Source organism: Hemitrygon akajei, unplaced genomic scaffold (assembly GCF_048418815.1).
Source record: "Hemitrygon akajei unplaced genomic scaffold, sHemAka1.3 Scf000046, whole genome shotgun sequence".
Lineage (NCBI taxonomy): Eukaryota > Metazoa > Chordata > Chondrichthyes > Myliobatiformes > Dasyatidae > Hemitrygon > Hemitrygon akajei.
In genome coordinates this window covers 4,017,610-4,031,473 of record NW_027331932.1, presented here as the reverse complement: position 1 = coordinate 4,031,473, position 13,864 = coordinate 4,017,610, and the positions used below count along the sequence as shown (strand labels likewise).

General features: G+C 48.7%; 1 protein-coding gene across 1 annotated transcript in view; it reads left to right on the top strand.

The window, feature by feature from the left end:
* The window catches only part of LOC140720761 (NACHT, LRR and PYD domains-containing protein 3-like), a 432,530-nt gene that overhangs the window by 229,619 nt on the left and 189,047 nt on the right, over positions 1-13,864 (top strand). The window lies entirely within an intron of this gene.

Below are 13,864 nucleotides of genomic sequence, written 5' to 3'. Positions count from 1 at the left end.
TTTCTCTAATCGTTGCTTTTCATGGCCACTCGCCGAGCCGTGTGAGTGACATTTATCTGGCTCCTGATCTCTGTTTGGAGACACCGAAATCACCTGTCTCTCTGACTCAGACTCAGAGAGAGGGTCACTCCATACCATCCCATCTCCCTCACGGAGTCGGACACAGTGAGACCTCTCCCACAATGATCCAGTACAAGATTCTCTGGTTAAGCATGCAGTGAAGATCTCTCCACATTGTGCTATCACACCCGTGTACAGACACTGAGAGAAGCTCCCTCTTTCTCGTCCCAAATACATTCTGGGCGTCAGTCAAGAAATGAAGCTTACTGCACAGCGCCCTATCACACACACACACACCCGGAGTTAGACACTGAGTGATGCTCCCTCCACACCGTCGCATCACACACTGCCAGGGTTCAGCCACAGAGGGGAGCGACATAAACACTGTCTCGTATCACTCTGTTGGGATCAGACCTTTTGTGAAGTCCGCCCCTTTCCCCATGCTCCATCCGGTCTCACGCTACCGGGTTTCAGAAAATAAATGTCGAAGCTCCCTCCCCTCTCACCATCGCCAGCACTTCGGCGTTCCAGCAGAGTGAGAGTGTGTGTGTGTGTGTGTGTGTGTGTGTGTGTGTGTGTGTGTGTGTGTGTGTGTGTGTGTGTGTGTGTGTGTGTGTGTGTGTGAGTGTGTGTGTGTGTGTGTGTGTGTGTGTGTGTGTGTGTGTGTGAGAGAGAGAGAGAGAGAGAGAGAGAGAGAGAGAGGGAGAGAGAAAGAAGAGAGAGAGAGAGAGAGAGAGAGAGAGAGAGAGAGAGAGAGAGAGAGAGAGAGAGAGAGAGAGAGAGAGAGAGAGAGAGAGAGAGAGAGAGAGAGAGAGAGAGAGAGAGAGAGAGAGAGAGAGAGAGAGAGAGAGAGAGAGAGAGAGAGAGAGAGGATGCGGTGTGGATAACAGAGGCCGGAATGGTTGGAGAGCGCTTTGCTGGGAAGAGGTGATGAGATTACAGCCACTGCAGGAAATTGGTGTGGATCCACATGATCGGATCAACCGCAGAAAGCACTGGAGAGTTTGAGAAGCGAGAGGTCGATATTCGGGTGGAAACAGGGAGGAGTGACAACAGACCTTAAGTCTCCCTCATCAATCTTCGATCTGAAGACAGAGAAGGAGTGGTGTCGTCGTGTGGGTCATGGAGGCATGGAGGGGTGCATTGGAGGTATGTGATAACGGAAACGGGCGGGGTTGTAGGAGAGGGCTATGTGCCGCATGCGCGGAAGGATAAGGAGGTGGTTTCGTTACGTAGACATGGAGGTTTTTTAGCGAGGAGACGGCCAATAGAGGCGGGGAGGTGTGTGTAAGTATTATGACGCAGGCCGTGACGGTGTATTGGTGTCACGATGAAGGACGTGTCGGTGTCACGGTAAAGGGTGTGTTGTTGCTGAGGTGACACATGTGTCAGTCCTTTGGCAGACTTTTAGTACGCTAAAATCCCTCTCACCTTTAACACTTCCCACTATTCACTGTATAGGTCGTTCCATTCTACACTGAGATTAAACTGAGCTTGGGTTTCGAGTTACCAAAAGCACCTTTACCAGACAAAAAACAACTTGGCCAAATCCACACTTTCCAGATTCATTCTGATCGAAGGTAAAATTCGCCATTCTCTAATTTAGAATCCAAACACGACGGCCGGACCAATCCTTTTTCAGAACCTCCTTGAAATGAATGGCAATTTGATCACTGGATTAAAGGCGATCCCTTGCACAAACCTCTGACAAATGGCTTGTCTCATTCCGCAGTAGGAGATCAAGTATTGCTCTCTCTCTCTCGTTGGGACTTCTCTGTACTGATTAAGGAATCTTTCCTGAACAATTTGACAAACTCTCTCCCACTGGTCTTTTTGCATTTTGGGACTCAGTTAACCCGTGGAAAGCTGAAATATCCCGCTATTAGAATCTTATACTTCAGCAACAGTCTGCGGTCTTTCTACAGGTTTGTTTATCCTAATCCAGCAGAATGTTGTCTCGACTACAATGTAGCCTCATGATCACGGCCATACATTTCTTATTCCTCATTTCCACCGATAAAGCCTCACTTTGACGAGTTCTCTTGTCTGTTCTGACTGTGAACTGCTGACATTTTCTCTGCCCAGTCATGTCACCCCTTCTCCTGTAATTCCTTCCGCTTTCCCACGCCTGAAAATAGGGAACCCCGAAATTACGCGCTGTTCCGCTTTCTCCTCTTGCAATCACGACTCCGTCATGGCCGGAATACCATATCTCAGTGTGTGGATTCATCTCTGAGCAGCTCAGCTGCCTTTCTTTAAAGGTCGTGCTTTGAAATAACCCTTTGACTCCCGTCTCTGTCTGAGCTCTTTACAACATTTATCTCCACACCAACTCCGCGATCTGCTCTGGAACTCTGAATCCATCCCCCTGCTACTCGAGCTCAACAATTCACCCGAAAGGTCTCATGCCCAGTGCTGCCAAACAATCAGTTCCCCTCCAGTTTATGTGCAAACCGTCCTCCATCTCTTTTGTACAGATCCCACCTTCCTTTGAAAATACACAATGATGTCAAATTTTGAAGCCCTCCCAACTACGTCAACACTTGAGCCACGTGCTAATCTGCAGGGTTCTCCTATACCTGGCCGCACGGGGACGGGCAGTTGTCCTGTCCTTTAATTTAATTGGTAAATCCCTGATCTCAATTTGGAAATCCACCACTTTATTTATACCGATGTCCTTGGTACCGTTATGGACCAGGACCTCTGGCTGCTCACTCACCCATGTAACAATCATAGAGAAGGATTGGGTTTCTGAGTGAAGAGGAAGGAAGGGGAGATACCTGGAGGCCACAAAAGTGGCGTTCTAATTACAGCCTTTGGAGCAGAACGTGACTGTCTCCCTACATCTGATCGGAGTCTGACTATGAGTCAGAGACAGAGCGAGACTCCCTCCGTACAATCCCATCACACACGCCTGGAAACATACAGAAAGTAATGCTCCCTGCACAACAATCCATCACACATTCCCGGGGTCCCGGAGTAGCTCCCGCACCATCGCAGCACACTCTACTGGAGTCGGAAACAGTGCGCCACCCTCTCCCTCCTCCATTCTCCCCACTCACCCATACCCAGCCTTTCGGCGTTCCGGTGGTCTCGAATTGTGTGTGTGTCTCTCGGAGATGGTGAGTGTGTGTTTGTGACCAGTTGGTGTACTGCGGGAAGAGGAAGGAAGGGGAGGAGTGAGGAGGCCAGGGAAAGGGGCTTACGATTGCATATTCTGATGCAAGTGGTGTGCAACCACATGACCAGCCTGTGCATAGAGAGCATTGGAGAAGCTCACAAGATATCGTGGAAAGGGGGAACTGTAATACTAAACGTCATCTCTCCCTCATACTCCCCACAATTGCCAGAGACAAGAGAGAGGGTAGAGTAGGTAACTGGGGAGGGGGGCGTCGGAGATAGGGAGTGCTTAGAGGTTAGAGTGTATCACGATGACGGGGAGGGCGTGGGGAGGGCGTGGGAACACACGGAATGAGGGAGACGGTGCAATGTGCAGGAGCGTGCAGGGTCACAGAGACGGGGTTGCTTGTAAACGAGGATGTATGAGGGAGACGGGAGTGGTGTAGTGGAGACAGTGTGAAATCTTATGTGGTGTTAGCTTTCCTAAGACGAGGGATAGAGCTTAAGAGTCGCGAGGCAATGATGCAGCTCTATAAAACTCTGGTCAGGCCACACTTGGAGTACTGTGTCCAGTTCTGGTCGCCTCACTATAGGAGGGATGTGGAAGCATTGGAAAGGGAACAGAGGAGATTTACCAGGATGCTGCCTGGTTTAGAGAGTGTGCATTATGATCAGAGATTAAGGGAGCTAGGGCTTTGCTCTTTGGAGAGAAGGAGGATGAGAGGAGACATGTGGAGGTGTACAAGATATTAAGAGGAATAAACAGTGTGGACAGCCAGTGCCTCTTCCCCATGGCACTACTGCTCAGTACAAGAAGACCTGGCTTTATGGTAACAGGAGGGAAGTTCAAGGGGATATTAGAGAAAGGGCTTTCTCTCAGAGAGTGGTTGGTGCGTGGAATGCACTGCATTCTTAAGGCACAAACTAACGGAGATGGGAGTAGACTCTCACATGGTGGATTGGATAGTGGACTACTTGAAAGATAGACAGTATGTGCGGTTGGGAGACTGTAGGTCTGACACAGTGGTCAGCAGCACAGGAGCGCAGCAGGGAACAGTACTCTCTCCGGTCCTGTTCACCCTGTACACATCAGACTTCCAATATAACTCGGAGTCCTGCCATGTGCAGAAGTTCGCTGATGACACGGCCATAGTGGGGTGTGTCAGAAATGGACAGGAGGAGGAGTATAGGAAACTGATACAGGGCTTTGTGATATGGTGCAACTCAAACTACCTGCGTCTCAATATCACCAAGACCAAGGAGATGGTGGTGGACTTTAAGAAATCTAGGCCTCATATGGAGCCAGTGATCATTAATGGAGAATGTGTGGAGCAGGTTAAGACCTACAAGTATCTGGGAGTACAGTTAGACGAGAAGCTAGACTGGACTGCCAACACAGATGCCTTGTGCAGGAAGGCACAGAGTCGACTGTACTTCCTTAGAAGGTTGGCATCATTCAATGTCTGTAGTGAGATGCTGAAGATGTTCTATAGGTCAGTTGTGGAGAGCGCCCTCTTCTTTGTGGTGGCGTGTTGGGGAGGAAGCATTAAGAAGAGGGACGCCTCACGTCTTAATAAGCTGGTAAGGAAGGCGGGCTCTGTCGTGGGCAAAGTGCTGGAGAGTTTAACATCGGTCGCTGAGCGAAGGGCGCTGAGTAGGCTACGGTCAATTATGGAAAACTCTGAACATCCTCTACATAGCACCATCCAGAGACAGAGAAGCAGTTTCAGCGACAGGTTACTATCGATGCAATGCTCCTCAGACAGGATGAAGAGGTCAATACTCCCCAATGCCATTAGGCTTTACAATTCAACCGCCAGGACTTAAGAACTTTTTAAAAGCTATTATCAATGCTTTTTGAGATAGTGATTTAGATGCATATCATATTTTTTACTGAGTTAATTATTGTATGTAATTAGTTTTGCTACAACAAGTGTATGGGACATTGGGAAAAAAAAATTGAATTTCCCCATGGGGATGAATAAAGTATCTATCTATCTATCTATCTATCTATCTATCTATCTATCTATCTATCTATCTATCTATCTATCTATCTATCTATCTATCTATCTATCTATCTATCTATCTATGAGTCAGTGGTGGAGGCAGATACACTAGTGAAGTTTAAGTGGCTACTAGACAGGTATATAGAGGAATTTAAGGTGGAGGGTTATATGGGACACAGTGTTTGAGTGTCGGCACGACTTTATGAGCCGAAGGTTCTGTAATGTGCTGTACTATTCTATGTTCTTGTTCTATGTAACTGTGAGTTGTGTAAGAAAAGTTGTGTTTGACGGAGTTGGGGAGGGGTTTTGGAGAGGGAGGGTGTTATGTTTATGGGGAAGAGTGTTTTAGAGTTACACTGCAGGGCGCGACTCTGTTGCCTCACTACAGGAAGGTTGTGGAGGCCATAGAAAGGGTGCAGAGGAGATTTACAAGGATGTTGCCTGGATTGGGGAGCATGCCTTATGAGAATAGGTTGAGTGAACTCGATATTTTCTCCTTGGAGCGACGGAGGATGAGCGGTAACCTGACAGAGGTGTACAAGATAATGAGAGGCATTGATCGTATGGACAGTCCGCGAGATTTTCCCAGGGCTGAAATGTTTGACACAAGAGGACACAGATCAAGGTGCCAGGGAGTAGGTACAGAGGATATGTCAGAGGTAAGTTTTTCACTCAGAGAATGGTGGGTGCGTGGAATGGACTGCCGGCAATGGTGGTGGAGGCAGATACGAAAGCGACTTTTAAAAGAATTTTGGAGATGGAGCTTAGAAAAATAGAGTGCGATAGATATGCCTAGTAATTTCTAGGTTAGGGACATGTTCGGCATAGAATTGTGGCCAGTATTTTGCTGTAGGTTTTCTGTGTCTCTATGTATTCATGGATATTCACGTATAGTTGAATGACGATTTATCTTGGATTGCATAGAAACCGTATTTTTATGCACAGGTCGTAACTTCCTTGAAAGAGAATCCAAAGATCCAGCTGTATGATTACCTCATTCCTACTCCAACACCTTAGTCACGTGTTAATCTGTATTATCCTCTCTTGCCTTCTGAGCCGCAGATCTGTTCTCATTGCCAGTGTCCTGCCTGTCAAACATATTTCTAATTGTACATTTGCACCGCTTTCCTCCCACCCAGAAGTATGAAAAGTGGTATACGTGTTATTGAGGAGATTGCCCACAGCAGGCACTTTGCCCTGGGCCTGGCTTTCAAACCGATTTCATTCTCCTGACTGTCACGCAGTTTCCTGTGAACTGCACATTGGGTCAAACTAACTCCCATATGTCCCCTCTATCAGCATCTCAGTTTAACGAATGATCCCGAGATTATCCTGCTCCACTTCCAGATCCTTAAAGTCGTCAGAGACTGGAGTTCTCTATTACCATAGCATTACACAATCCCGGGGTCAGACACAGAGTGAGTCTCCCTCCACACCGTCCCAACACACACTCTCGGAATCAGACACAGAGTGAAACTCCCACCACATCGTCCCATCGCACACTCCCGGGGTCAGACACAGAGCAATTCTCCCTCCACATCGTCCCATCACACACTCCCGGGATCAGACACAGAGCGAATCTCCCTCCGCACCGTCCTATCACACACTCCCGGGGTCAGACACAGAGTGAATCTCCCTCCACACCGTCCCATCACACACTCCCGGGGTCAGACACAGAGCGAATCTCCCTCCACACCGTCCCATCACACACTCCCGGGATCAGACACACAGTGAAGCTCCCTCCGCACCGTCCCATCACAAATTCCGGGGGTCAGACACAGAGCGAATCTCCCTCCACACCGTCCCATCACACACTCCCGGGATCAGACACACAGTGAAGCTCCCTCCGCACCGTCCCATCACAAATTCCGGGGGTCAGACACAGAGCGAATCTCCCTCCACACCGTCCCATCACACACTCCCGGGGTCAGACACAGAGTGAATCTCCCTCCACACCGTCCCATCACGAACTCCGGGGGTCAGACACTGAGTGACGCTCAATTAACCAAGATCCATCACACCACATTTGGTCAGACACAGGCTGAGGCCCCTCCACACTCCAAAATTACATTCTCCCTCGTGCGGACACAAAGTGAAACCTCTTCTTCCTCGTCTCGTCATACACTCGTGTTTCAGACATAATGTACAGTTCCCGTCCACACATTCATTTCGGGAGGACTGCAATGTACAAAAGAGGATGTAATTTTAAGACCTAATAAGGAACCGTAAGGCCACATTCGCAGCATTGTGAGCAGGTTTTGTTCCCTTACCGAACAAAGTATGAGCTCCTATTGGAAAGAGTTCAAATCAGATGCACGAACAAGATTCCAGGATTGGACGGCTGGTCATATGAAGGCAGTTTCAAGGCTCTGGGGACTGTGCTCGCTGGAATTCAGAAGAATGTGTGATCAACTATTGAATGCTCTCGGATGGTGAAGTGTCATGACAAAGTGGATGTGGAAATAATTTGTTCCTGTTTTAGGGCAGTCTAGGACCGGAAGACGCAGCGTGGAATAGAGGACATCTTTTATAATGGAGATCAGGCGGATTTCCTGCGCCAGAGAGCAGTGAATCTGCGGAATCCAAAGCGCAGGCACCAGGGAAGGCCCAGACATTCGGAATTTTAAGGCAGAGTTTGAAAGATTCCTCATTGTTCAAGGCCGGAAGGGGTAGCGGGAGAAGGCGGGAGACTGGAGCTAAGAGGAGAATGTATCAGCCGTGATGAAATGGCGAGCAAGTCCCGATGTCCTAATTCTGCTCCTATGTCGTGTGGGTTTAATTAAAGTACCCGGGTTCCCGGTTGTCAGCAACTCAGAGAATCTATAGTGGGTCCAACACGTTCACGCTAACACAAATAAGGTGCCACATGGCCGAATGAACTTCCGGCACGTCCATTCCCCGGAGTACGGTTACCTGTCGCTGTCCCTTCAAAACTCAGACTGGCAATTATTCCCTGCCACATTTCTTCATGGAAATTTTGATCCAAAAGTCATCTTGCCGAGCACTCACTGCTCAACCGTATGAGTTCCATTTCTCGACTACTGTCTGTCATGTCGTCTTTGGTTTGTTTCTTGTTTACTTCGAGTTTGATTATGAACTAATTCAAGAGCTTCCTCTGCTTTCTGGTTCAACACTATCCATAGCTGTCTCGTTACAGAAGGGATCACAACTTTAGGATTTGAGGAGATGTTGTTTCTCATTGAAGATGAAGATATTTCAGTGGATGTATGGTGGAGAGCGTTATGTCATGTTGCATCGCCGACTGGTGTAGGGTTTGCAACGCACAGAATCGCATAAGCTACAGAGGGTTCCAGACTCAGTCAACACCCCTCCACTCTATCCATGACATTTTCAAGCGGCGATGCCTTGTAAGTGCGGCATCCATCACTGAGGACCCTCACCACTCGGGAGAAGCTCCCTGCTCTTTCCTACCATCAGGGAGGAGTCACTGGAGCCCGAACACCCACACACAACGATTCAGGGACAGCTTCTTCCCCTGCGCCATCACATCTTCGAACGCATGAGCATTAACTCGGCATGTTTGCTGCCTCTATCATTTATTTTTAATTTACGTTAATTTTGCATTTTATGCCATACTGTGGCAGCATAACAACAAGTCCCGGTCCGTATAAGTCACACATAATAAATCAAGTAGTGATTCCGGTGTAAAACATCCGATGCGGGTGGACGGGACATTTGACATCCCGGGTTTCACCAGTCTGGACTCTGAGTACGGGAGCCTAGAGAGCACGTTGCAGTTCTACAAGACATTGATGAGGGTTAATACACTGAGTTATGAAGAGAGATCGGGAAGGTTGGGACTTTATTCCTTGCAGTCTTGGGGTGAACATTTGGAGTTGCAGAAAATAAAGAGAGGCAGAGACAGAGTGAATGGGCACAGAATATTTACCCAGGCTGGGGAAATCGAGAGAAAGCGGGTATAGTATTGATCTGAGTGGTTAGAGTGGAGTGAGAGAGATCGTAGTGGTTTGAGAGAGCAGAGGGAAAGGAGAGAGTAGGATAGTGAATGGGAGAGAAGGGGGAATGGAGGGGAAAGAGTTGTGCGGAGGGAGCGGAGAAAGAGAGTGTGTGGAGAAAGGGCGAGGAAGTACGGGAAGAGGGAGCTGGAGCAGTGATGTAGACGGAGTGGCGATCAACTGGACGGAGGGGCGGTATGATGAGAAAAAAAAAGGGATAGATGGGAAGAGAGGTTTGTCGGTGTGTGGTGGGGAAAATTGGGTTGCGACAACAGGTAGAGAGTGGAGTGGCAGGGAAGGGCAGAGGAGGTGAGAAGGGAATTTGGGGGCGATCGGGGAGTGAGTGTAGGGGAGAGAAAGAGGAAAAAAGACGAGGTAGTCACTTGATTCACGTCGGTCCCAGGGTCTGTTCAGAGACCCTGCATCTTTGCAGGAATATCCCAGCACAAATGTACATACTTCTCGTAAGCGAAACGTTCAGCCCGATTACAAGGCAAACCCCACACGGACGATTCGCACTCACGACCGGCATACTTTCCAGAGCTCATCTTGTACAGGAGGCCAGAGGCCACTTTGCTGTCGAAGAGCGTCAAACATGTTCAACAGAGACAAAACAGTTCCAGCAGACACCCGAGACAATCGCCAAAGTAATGCCATTAAACCGCCTTCTCCTCATAGTCCTGTGTCAGCCCCCAAACTAATCACACGAATTCCCTCTTCCCCCACTGACCGACTGTCTCCCCACAGCCCTGTGTCAGTTGCCAACAATAATCCCAGTACACCACGCTCCCCCGACACTCTCTGGTCCGCCGTCAAACAAATCCCACTGACCCACTCTCTCTCCACAGTACTGTCAGTCTCCATACGAATCAAACACGCCCACTTTCTCCCCTGAGATTGTTTCAGTCCCCAGCGGAATCCTACTGCCCCGCCATTTCCCCACAGGTCCATGGCAGTCCCGAAATGTGTTCCACTGCCCACTATCTTTCCAGCAACGCCGTGTCTCTCCCCAAATTAATCCTATTGCCCCTCCCTCTCCCCACAGCTTCGTGTCAGTCTCCAAACTAATCACAGTTCACCTCACTCTGCCTACAGCCCTGTGCCAATCCGCAAAATAATACCAGTTGACTGATCCCTCCCCACTGCCCCCGTCCAGATCTCAAAGCATTCCCACTGCCCCCGGCCAGATCTCAAAGCATTCCCACTGCTCTATCCGTCGCCGACAGACAGGTGACGGTCCCAAACTCTTCCCATTGTACCACCCTCTCCCAACAACATGGTACAGTTTTCAAACAAATCCCAATGCCGTCCCCCCTTCCCAAAACCTACTTCAGTAGTATGTGTGTTTTGTCCCGGATGTGATTGTTGGCATTGTGTTTCTTTATGCTGAGTGACGCTGACGCGTTTGGCTGTATTCATGTTTACTGATGTACGGTTGAATGACAATTAAACTCGAATTGGATTGCACCGCTGTCATATGCACAGGTTTCACCTTCCTTGGAAGAGGCCCTAGTGATCCAACTATCTGAAGCCCTCATTCCCACCCCAACGCCTTAGCCACGGGTTAATCTCTATTACCCTCCTATTTCTGGCGACACCAGCCCGTGCAGAACTTTGCCCGCTCACCCTCCCACTTGAGATTGCTGAAAACCCGATCCGAGAGGTCGTGACCCTGGCACGAGGGGGCCACAATACCCTGCAGGAATCTGTACCTTGCTCAGAAAACCAGTTTTATGTTCCCCAAACTAGGAATCGCCGATAACCACAGTATGTTTCATCTCGCCTTCCCTTCTTAACCACAGAGACAAACTGGGTGCCAGAGACCAGAACTGTGAGACTTTCCTCTTCACAGTCATTAACACCCGTCTCCCCCACCCAGACGAATACAAAGTGATATATCTGTTATTAAGCTATTTGGACAAACCCCTTTCAACCTCCTGACAGTCACCCAGTTTCCTGGGAACTGCGCATGGGGTCTAACGTCCTCCCAATATGTCCTCCCGACCACCCCCTCACCTTCTCGAATGACCTTGAGTTCATCCAGTACAGTTCCAACTCCATAAATCTGCGTGGTAGAATCTGCATCCGGATGCAATTATCAGAGCCGAGGTTGTCGGAGACACTGGAGGTCTCCCTGCCGTCCCAGATCCTGCAAGAGGAGCATTCAACTCTCCTGCCAGGCATGCCTACTGTTCTAACTGTGCAATTATAAAGAAGGAAACAATAATTAAACTGAAAACAAACCTACCAACAGTTTGCCCTTACAGTGACATGCAAAGGTTTGGGCACCCCGGTCAAAAGTTTTGTTACTGTGAATAGCTAAGCGAGTAAAAGAGGACCTGAATTCCAAAAAGCATACTGTTAAAGATGACGCATTTCTTTAATATTTTAAGCAAGAGTACTTTTTTTTTTAATTTCCATCTTTTACAGTTTCGAAATAACAAAAAAAGGAAAATGGCCCGAAGCAAAAGTTTGGGCACCCTGCATGGTCAGTACTTAGTAAAACCCACTTTGGCAAGTGTCACATCTTGTAAAGGCATTCTGTGGCCAGCTAAGTGTATTTCAGTTCTTGTTTGGTGGAATTTTCACACATTCCTCCTTGCAAAGGGCTTCTAGTTCTGCCCAGATTCTTTGCCCGTCTTGCGTGCACTGCTCTTTTGAGGTCTATCCACAGATTGTCGATAATGTTTAGGTCGGGGGACAGTGAAAGCCATGGCAAAACATTCAGCTTGCGCCTCTTGAAGTAGTCCGTTGTGGAGTTTGAGTTTAGGATGTGTTTCAGATGATTATCCTGTTGTAGAAGCCGTCCTCTTTTCACCTTCAGCATTTTTTACAGACGGTGTGATGGTTGCATCCAGAATTCACTGGAATTTAATTGAATACATTCTTCCGTCTACCAGTGAAACTTTTCCTGTTGTCACCGGCTGCAAAACAAACATGATCGATCCACCCCCTTGCTTAACATTTGGAGAGGTGTTCTTTCCATGAAATTCTGAACCTCTTGTTTTTTTTCCAAAATTACCTTTGACGGCCACAGGATAGAGGGATGTCTATTCACAACAGAGATTGGGAGGAACTTACTTTGCCAGAGGCGGGTGAATCTGTGGAATTCGTTGTTACAGGCGGCCGTGGACGAGAAGCTACTGGACAGAGAGTGATAGATTCCTGACCAGACAAAGCATGCAGAGAACGGAGCGAAAGTTGGACATTGGGAATAAGGGTTGACCAGCCATAAACAAGTGGTGGACTGACCCGACGGAGCAAATGGCTTAATACTGCCATTCTGTCATATAATCGAATTTCCAGTTCCTGGGATATTGGGTATCAGCATCTCAGAGGGTCTACACTGGGCACAACACATTATTGTGACAGGAAGAACGTGTCATGTTCCTGACAGAGCAGCCTCAGGCATCTAGGTTTCAGCACTCCCATTCCTCGGAGAGTAGTTCGCTGTCACTTTCCCTTTAAGACTCAGACTGTCAATTATTGTCTGCCAATGATCCTTCATGGAATGTCTGTCGGTGAAGGCCTCACGCCGAGCACTCAGTGCTCAACCGTACGGGATCCATTTCTTGTACTGCTGTTTGTGACTTTATCTTTGGATTTCATCACTGTGGTCTTGTTTATTTCGAGACTGAGCCGGAGTGTATTCTGGACTCAACCCGGCCCCTGCCTTCTCCACCATCAATATCTCTCCCGGGACAGAGGGGATTACAAGGTTAGGGGTTTGAGGGGATATGGTCTGTCATTGAAGACTCGCGAATTTCGCTGGATGTACTGTGGAGAGCGTTCTGACTTGTCGCATCGCCGCCTGGTGTGGAGGCTGCAACGCAGAGGGTCGCCAGAGGCTGCAGAGGGTTCCAGGCTCAGCCAATCCCATCACGGGCACAAACCTCCCCCCCATCGAGGACATGTTCAAGAAGGAATGGCTCGGGAAGACCACATCCATCAGCGAGGACCCCCTCCCGCCGGGAAATGCCCTGTGTTCATCGGTACCATCGGGGAGGGGTACAGGAGCCTGTAAACGCAACAATTTACAAACAGTTGCTTCCCCTCCGCCATCACATTGCGAACGCTCCCTGAACACTTAAACACTCCCTCGGTATTCACCTTTGTTGCAGTATTTATTAATTCTCACAATTTACGTTAATTTTACATCATTGCACCATACAGAGGTCACGTTGAAGTTGTACAAGGCGTCGGTGAGGCCGCGCTTGGAGGGCGGTGTTCAATTCTGGTCACCCTCCTGTAGGAAAGATGCCACTGAGCTGGAAAGCGTGCAGAATGATGTGTCTATATTCCTTGGAGCGTGGGTATGAAGCGAGGAGGGGCACAGATAGGGTGAATTTGCACTGTCTTTCTCCCCTGGGTTGGGGAATTGAGAGACAGAGTGCACAGAATTGAGGTGAGAGTGTGTGGAAAGAACGGAGAGAGGAGAAACAGAGAATGGAGTCCGAGGGGAAGAGGAGGGGTGGAATGGGAATGAGTTAGAGAGAAGTGGAAAAAGAGAAACGGTGTAGAATGGGGGAGTAAAAGGGACAGCGGGGAGAGCGGGGCAGAGAGGTATGGATCAGAGAGGGAGAGAGAAGTGGAAAAAGAGAAACGGTGTAGAATGGGGGAGTAAAAGGGACAGCGGGGAGAGCGGGGCAGAGAGGTATGGATCAGAGAGGGAGAGTGTTGGGGAGAATGGGGCTACGAGTA